Source organism: Caretta caretta, chromosome 1, assembly GCF_965140235.1.
Source record: "Caretta caretta isolate rCarCar2 chromosome 1, rCarCar1.hap1, whole genome shotgun sequence".
Taxonomy (NCBI): Eukaryota; Metazoa; Chordata; order Testudines; family Cheloniidae; genus Caretta; species Caretta caretta.
Window position 1 is genome coordinate 200,695,521 of NC_134206.1, and position 8,642 is coordinate 200,704,162.

Here is an 8,642-nt window from a genome sequence, read left to right on the forward strand (position 1 = left end):
GCTTGGGAACTTGATCTCTGAGAGATAAGCACAGAACTGAACTAACAGTGATTTTTTTTTTTCTGGTGCTTGTGTTTTGGTTTTTTTTTTTTCCAGTCAGAAGTGGTCAGAGCCTCCCTACCCATACGTGATGCAAATCTCTCAGTATAAACACATTTATTCTAAGTCATAGACACCCAGTGGACTTGGGCCAGGGCTGGAGTGAGAAGCTATTTTAATAGCTAGACAGAGTGGAGTCAAAGAGGGAGACCTGCTGAACATGTGTTTTCCAGGAGGCTGGCTAAAGTTAGTTGAGAGAACCACTTGGAAAATGGTTAACTTCAATTTATATAGGAAATATGGCCAGCTATTCATCACAAGAATGCAGTATCTAAAACCATCCAAGTGGCCAAACATTTACCAGGTCTTAAGTCTTCCCTCAAAAAGAAAAAAAAATGCAACTTAATTTCTCAGTTTTCTCTCACCAACAGAGCTGAGGAAAGTTGTTCTACAAAAGTGTTTGGATTTTATTGAGCTCTCACGCTATGGATCACACCAGCCTGGTAGCAAAAGGGTCCCTTCTGTGCCATATGGGTGTCATGTATATGCCACAGTCTCTAGTAGACATCTAACGTTACATTGGTTAGTATGTATTATTTAATGTTGCTGTTAACACTGGGACAAGTGCTCAAATACCATGCTGATAGGTGTGGTATGGAAGCCTAGATAGAGTGCCACACCCAACAAATAAGGCATCCCAGCTATGCGCTTGTTGTAGTTCCCAAAATGGAGATGGTAACATTCTGGATGAGTGCTGGCACTCATAAAAGTGGGATATACGTTGCATTGGGTGCTTGAGTTGGTCACTAGCAGTGTGGCTCTGCCAGGAGAAGGAAAGGTGAAAGCTGTAGTGTAGACAAGGTGTAAAGGCTTTTAACATACTCCTCTCATTGCATGGTGATTTTAAAAAAAATATCTGAGACTGGCTTATGCTATCACCAGTGGAGCTGCACTGATGGAAAATCATGGGTCAAAGTGTAGTTTCAATCAGTAACTGCAGATGAATTTATTGCATAAATGTAGAAGTGTAGTCAGTGGTTAAAGCAGGAGATTCTAATGTGCTCTGCCACTGACTTACTAGGTAGCCTTGGGGAAAGACATTTAATTGCTCAGTGCCTCAGTTTACCAACTACAAAATTAGTATTATAATAACAATTAGCCAGGGATATTCTGAAGTTGTTTGTTTAAAGTGCTCTGAGCTTCAGGTAGCAGTTGTAGCTTTGTAAGGACAACTAGTATCTGATTACAGATAACAGTTGCTGTCCCTGAAGGGATTTAGAAAAAAGTAAGGAATCTCTCAAATCCCCCTGCATGGAGTTGAGCAAGCCTGCAATTACAACTGCCCAGCCTCTGCTTCAACATGCAGCAGAACTGATTTGCATTTGGTAGTTCACCCCCCCAGCCTCCTTCCTGAAAGCAAAATAACACAAAAAATTATCATTTAGTTCAATCCTAGTCCTGGTCCACACACTACACCCTCCATTGGATAAATATAAGAAACCAAGTTTCAAATAGAAAATATTAAATGCAAGAATAGAATTTGCCCAGCACAATGGCACTGATCTGGCTGAGGCCTCCAGGTACCACTGCAAGTGAATGACTGCACGGCATGTCCCATGTAAATGACAGCAGCAGATCAATACCATTTGCTTGATTCCTCTGCTACGTCCTCATTAAACTCATGACTGAAGGGTTTGTTAATAGGATATAGTTCCTTCTGCTCCCAGGTTATTGGTTCTTATTCAGCTCTGGTTGGGAGTGCCTGAAAGTCATCCCCATGGCCACATGGTGACCCCTGTGAAATGACGTGATCTCAGGCCAATTCCTAGTGGGCAGGTATCAGATAAAGAAAAGCCCACCACCATGCAACTGGCACTAATTGGTTCTGTTGCTGGTTGTCTCAGCAGAGAGGCCAAGGAGGAACGGAATGGACCAGAGAGACTATGGGCCAAGTTTTCAAAGGTATTGAAGCACCTAAAGACATATTGATACATATACTGAAGCCCCTAAAGATAGTGCCAAGTGGGATTAGGTACCTAACCTCCTTTGATGCTTTTGAAAATCCCACCAGGCACCAAGCTGTATCTCTAGGTGCCTCAGTATCTTTGAAAATCTGGGCCTATTTGCATATCCCATATAAACTCCTTCAGAACGGAGATGAGGCCACTTGTCAGCAGGTGTTGTGTGTGGGGAAACTACCACTGCCTGAGCCATGGTGCAGAGAACTTCAATCCACAGGCCTGTCAACTCAGCACCTCCCGTCAACACCAAACCTACTTCAGAGAAATGTAACCAAGCCTACGTTCACAGTGCAAGCAGGAGAGTGCAACTGCCGCTCGAGCAGACCTACCTGAGCTAGCTTTAATCTCCTTATCTCCGGTCCCAGAGGAGTGAAGCCACAGCAATGCCCGCTTCAGTACAGGCTGCGCAAGCCCACCTGGAACCCTGGGTAGTTACTTGCAGGCCTAGTCTGAGTCCAAGTGCACGCTGCTGCAGCTTCTCCAGTCTGGTACCTGAGCTAGCAAAATTTAAAGCTAGCTTAGGTAGGTCTACGTGAGCCGCAGTCAGACCCCATGGTTGCAGTCTAGACACGCTCCGAGACAGAAGCCTCTCGGTGGCAGCATGAGATGTCAGACATATTGCCCTATGGAAACTAGATGATGATATCTCAACTGGCAGGTAGTCCAGTCAAATCTTACCCACCCCCGGCTCCCCCACCGGGGTGTCAAGCAACTCAGATCATTAAAGAATGGCATGGGAATCAGGCTGACGAGATCGACAAACAAAGAGTCAAAGCCGGCCTTCTGTTCTGCAGCATTCTCAGAGTTCACAAGCTAAGAACTGGGAGCTCTTCTTTCTTACCATGGGTAGAACTGAAAATAAAGCTTTTTAACTATAATTGGTATTCTTTTTAACCTCCTGCTGCTGGTGTCCAGCCTGCTGGGAGGAAAAGAGTCTCTGAAAGGGTTTGTAAATCATATTGCCATCCTACTGTGCTCCTGACTGAACAATTACAAGTGTTTGAGAGACAAGTTGTGCCCTGGTTTACCTCTCCCATCCCCAGTCTGTGTGGGCTGCTTGGATAAGTCAGCGCCTGATAGCGAATGACAGAACCCCCCCCCTTTTTAAACCTCTGTTAGATCAGGTTTTAGAGGTTTGAGTTTAGTTCCCAAATTTAAGTGGTTTAATGCTGGTGAAAGGAGTCTGATAGATGGTTGATCCCTGGAGACTGGAGTCTTCTGTACATAACAGAATAGGCAGCAGCATGGCAAGCTTCCTCTATGCTTTCTGCTGCTGGTGTGCCTCACCACGACACCCCTTTAGGCGTAAGCATGGAGTTTAGTCTCCATGTGCCAACCAGTTCTTGATTTTTGCTGCTGGGACAACTAACATGGAGGCAGGGGAGCTGGAACAATTTTTGTATAGTGGGGGTGCTGAGAGCCATTCAACCAAATGGTAAACCAGGGTGGGCAAGCTTTTTCGGCCGATGGCCACATCGGGTTTGCAAAACCGCATGGAGGTCCAGCTAGGGAAGGCTGTGCCTCCCCAAACAGGCTGGCCCCCGCCCCCTTCCACTTCCCTCCCCCTGACTGCTCCCCTCAGAACCTACTACCCATCCAAACCCCCCTGCTCCTTGTTCCCTGACCGCCCCCTCCCGGGACCCCCACCACCGCCCCTAACTGCTCCCTGGGACAACACCCCGCCCCCTGGAACTCCCACACCTATCAAACTGCCCCCGGCCCTCTTACCATGCCACTCAGAGTGGCAGGACTGGCTTATTGGAAAGCCTGGGAGGTGGGTGGGCACAAGCTGTGCTGCCCATGCAGTGGCATGGCTGCGGGGGAGGGGGCCAGCCTCCCTAGCCGGGAGCTCAAGGACGGGGCAGGGTAGTCCCGTGGGCCAGCTATGGCCTGTGGGCCGTAGTTTGCCCACCTCTGCTGTAAACCCTGTATATAATGGAAACCACTTCAAGCCAGAGGGTGTAGCAGCACCCTTGCACTCCTATTTCTATGCCTGGAGGCTAATTAGTGTCAGCAGTTGTGTTTGTGGCGCAGACTTTTATCCTGTAGGAATGGAACTGAGAGCCACCAAACGCATGCCACACAGACTTCAGATGGCACGGTTTCTGTGATGAATTTGAACCAATGCACTAGAAGTGAAAGGCTCTTTCTTCAGCCTCCTTGCTATTACTTGTATAGTTCATATGATGATTGATAAGCAATGACTACGTTGGCTGCCATCCTCACAGAGGCTCCAGAATGCCAGCTGTAATGAAACACATTGTATTTTCCCCAATTTCATACTTTATTCCTTGGGAGACATGCTTTTTCCCTGAGGGATGTTCACTTTCTGATGGGCCAAGCCAATGGGGTGGGTTTCCTATATTTTTATCCAACTATTTTCAGTGAGGAGGCAAAAATCTTATTTTCCTGCATCGTCAAAAAAAGAATGGGGCTGGAGAAATGGCTTGCTTATTACATCATAGTTTTCTATTGCATTGATCAGAATGTTGTTTGGGTTTCTGCTACTAATGGTTGTGTGCGCGTTCAGCCAAAGGAACAGTACTCAGTCCCAGTGACCTAACCTGGGTATTTAATATCCAACAGTGATTTCTCTCCTGTCACATCCCCAACATCCTGTCTGCCCACCCACCACAGACTCAGACCTTCTGGAGCTGGGAATCCTGCACCTACCCAGCTGTTCTGTGCTGAATTGGAAACTGAAGCCTGAACAGTTCTGCCCAGCTGAGCCAATACAGCTGACTCTGCAGAGACTGGTATAAGCTAGGAGTAAGTCCACTGGATTACATAGGTGTAAAACTGGCATAAGCAAGAGGAGAACTGGGTTCCTTGGTGGTTTTCTGCTGATCTAATTACTCGTTGCCGCCACCTCCCTGCTTTGATGCCTGGAGTTTGGATAGGCATTTTTAATAAACCTACCTAAATAAAAACTCTGTGCTCAGAGAAACAAATGCATATGTCTGTGGGCCTGGTTCTCAGATATGTCACTCCTGTGTTTGGGACAGGAATGGGGAGCAAAGATTGTTTTTAAAGGCACTTTTGCGCACTCTGTATTCTGGGGCTATGCAGACCTGCCTGTTCCCTGGTGTAATTTAGAGCAGCTTCCGTCCTGCTCCAAAACATATGCTCTGCTTCTCATGGACCCTTCTGGGTCCAGGAGGCAGAGAATCCGGGAACAGTCACAGTGCAGTGTGCTGCAGACATGATGCTCCTTACACATAGGGCTGCTGTAGAGCCCGTATGTTAGCTTTACACTGACTGGGGTGCAAGGGACATTCTCGGGCGGGGGGGGGGGCATTTCTAGCCACTCTGAGGCTACATTATGCTGCTGGAGTGGTGTAAAATGCCCCAGTGTCACTGAGAATCAGGTTCTGTGTCTCCCTGACTTTTCCTGGGAGACTGAACAGCGCACACATAGCTTGTGGCCTTTTGCACTGTGGTGGCTCTGATTGGCCCCCTTTGTTTTTCTCTTACCTGCTTTGTGTGGTGTGGGCATGGTGCCAGTCTTCTGAGCAGCTGCCCCTTCCTGCTCTAGGCCTGCCAGACAGATGAGACCCAGCCCTGCCTGTTTGCAGCAGCAGCCCATGAGTGGTAACTACTTAAGGGCATTTTGCACACTTTCATCTTCTAAGTAGTGCTCGTTCTAGCAGTTTATGAGGTTCCATCTGAGCCTGCTCCCCTCTCCCCTCAGTCCTTTCAGACTTGGAGTGTAATGTAAGTTATTTGCAGACCTGGAGAAGAGCTCTGTGTAGGGTGACCAGATGTCCCAATTTTATAGGGACAGTCCCGATTTTTGGGTCTTTTTTTTATATTGGCTCCTATTACCCCCCCACCCCACCCCCGTTCCGATTTTTCACGCTTGCTGTCTGGTCACCCTAGCTCTGTGTAAGCTTGAAAGCTTGTCTCTTTCACAACAGAAGTTGTTGTTTCACAACAGCCTCATTTCAGTGCAAGTTACTTGGGTTTCTGTGGGCGGGAGTCAGCCAGGTGGCAAAACTACCCTTTTCTCCCAGCAGTAAAATCTCACTGAGAGCAAGGCACTTATTCTGCCCAAAGGGCAGAATAATCACCTCTCTGGGGAATAACCTTGCGTCTCTCCCCTCCCACCTCTTGCTGCACCATCTCTTCAAGTGAGAACAACTCTTGAATCCCTTCTTCTCTCCCACTGCAAGAAGATGGCTCACTTCAGCCTTCTCCCTTCACCCCATTCGCATAAGAAACAAATCCTTATGAAACAGAGAGTAAATCCTAACAAAATCCCATCCTGCTAAATCATTCTTCCCTAGGTAGTATGGAAGTGGGTTTCCATAACTCCTTCCTCCTGCAGCTAAACCTGTAGACCTGGTGGATATCTTTGCACATTTTATCCTTGGCATTTTCAAAGGTCACTGTAGGCTCTTACTCTTTTGAAAATCAGATCATATAGTTGTGTGCTCGGACTGTTTGGGGAATAGCTGAGTGGCCAGGCAGGGGATGGGTGAATTTGTACCTAACTTGGGTCCCCATTCTGCAAACATGGAAGCAGCTGCTTAACTTTACACAACAGTGATACTGAATCCAATGGAACCATTCATGGATATAAACTTAAGCATGTGCATAAGTGTTTGCAGGATTAGGGGTCTTGGAGTGAAAGTTAGGTGTGTGCCTTTTGAAATTATGCAGTGTTGGCCCCAGGATATTGGGGAGAGACAAGCTTTTGAGGCACACAGTTCTTAAGGTCTGCTTGTCTCTTACCAGTAGAATTTGATCCAATACAAGATTCCTCACCCACCTGGCCTTTTGCAATGCATTCTGGGTAGTTATGTTTCTCTTTGGTTCTAGGTTTGGGATATGTGGTTATGGTTTCTACAGCCCTGCTTGTTGCTGCTAAACCAACAAAGCTTTTCCTTGTAGGAGTAATAAGGCCTTGCTCTTGTATAGCATTTTTCAGCAGCAGATTTCAAAGCGCTTTACAGATGGGGAAACTGAGGCATGGGTAAATGAAGTGACTTGTCCAAGGTCACTCAGCAAGCCAGTGGCTTAACTTGGGAATGGAACCCAAGTATCTTGAATCCTAGTCCAGTGCTCTAACCAGTAAGCCAGATATGCTGTAACAGGGGATGCTGTAATTACCCAAACATTACAAACACAGGAAATTCAGAGTTAAGGTTATTTAGAAGAAATCCAAACATGTTAAGGTTTGGGTGCCTTACATGTACATTTCATACCACCTTAACTCTGTTCCACAGTGACACCATGCAATAACCATGTTTATGATTAAGGCCTATTAGTATTTGTGGTCCCATAATAAGATTAAATTGATTTTTAATGACACATTTAATTTTGGTTTATACTCCCCGCCCCTCCCTGCACAGCATCACTAGAGGGCAGAGTAAAAGTTGGTTGGAGCAGGTGCTACGTTGGTTGGGTGGGTGCTATGTTATTGAGACAACATGATATGAAGCACAGAATACTGACTTAAGACTCTGGGGACTTGTGTCCTGTTTCTGCGTCGGCCATTGGGTGAGTTACTTCATCTTTTTGTGCCTTTGTTTCCCCATCTATAAAATGGCCACAATGAGACTGACCTCCTTTGTAAAGCATTTTGAAGCCCCAGGATGAAAAGCTCTTATATAGAGCTAAGTGGTGGTGTTAGCTATCGGTAATACAGTAAAGGCGTGAGTACCTAGAGGGATGGGCCAGAAATTGCTGCTTAGGTTTTGGTGGGGGACCTGGCAATATTGAGTATTGGGCCAATTAGCAAGGGAAGATAGGTGGCAGGAGTGTGGTGGTGGTCAGTAAATGGTAGGGTGGGATAGGCTACGGGTGAGCCAATGGTTATTGCTGAGTATGGATACATAGGGCAATTGGCCTAGCACTGGGATATGGGCAGTGATTGCTGGCCCCCACCTGCTCCATAGTGGTGGTTCTGTGTGCAGTATTGATCCAGTCTCCACTTACATGGACCCAGCAAGCTGAGATATGGCTTTGAAAAACAAAAATCTTGGCAGTGTTGTGGGCAGCTCTTCCTTCTCCCTGGCTGTGCTTAGTTTGACCATGTGCTCTCCAGTGTCCCTGAGGGGAAAGGGAGGAAAATAGTGCATATGTTCCTGAAGGTTAAACTGGGAGAAAATACTCTGGCCTGGTCCTTGCTGCTTTCTCTCACCCCTCAGATGGCATCCCCTTCCCCAATCTCTTCCTGATCACTACCACCAGTTGGTCTGTTCTGTTCATTGCAGACTCTACCCCCTGCCATACCTACCATCCTGTTGCAGACATTGTGGATGGCACAGTCCTTTTCTCCCCTTCCCCTTCCCCTCCCCAAGCAGGGACGCATCCCCCACCTGGAGGGCAGACTCTGCCTTTCTCTCCTCCTCTTAACAGGTGTTCCCAGCACAAACACAGCATGGGGCATGTTGTTTGCATTAAATATGCATTAGCTTTGTTTACCCTTGAATGAGCTGCAGCGCAGTGTGATTTAGAATGGAGGATAGGAAAGAAAGATAGGAGGAGAAACCGCAAGAAGGGTACCCAGCATATCTTTGCTCTACTACACTCGCTGCTCAGCAGCAGGGCTGCTGCAGAAGTAGAGGCTCATGCAGA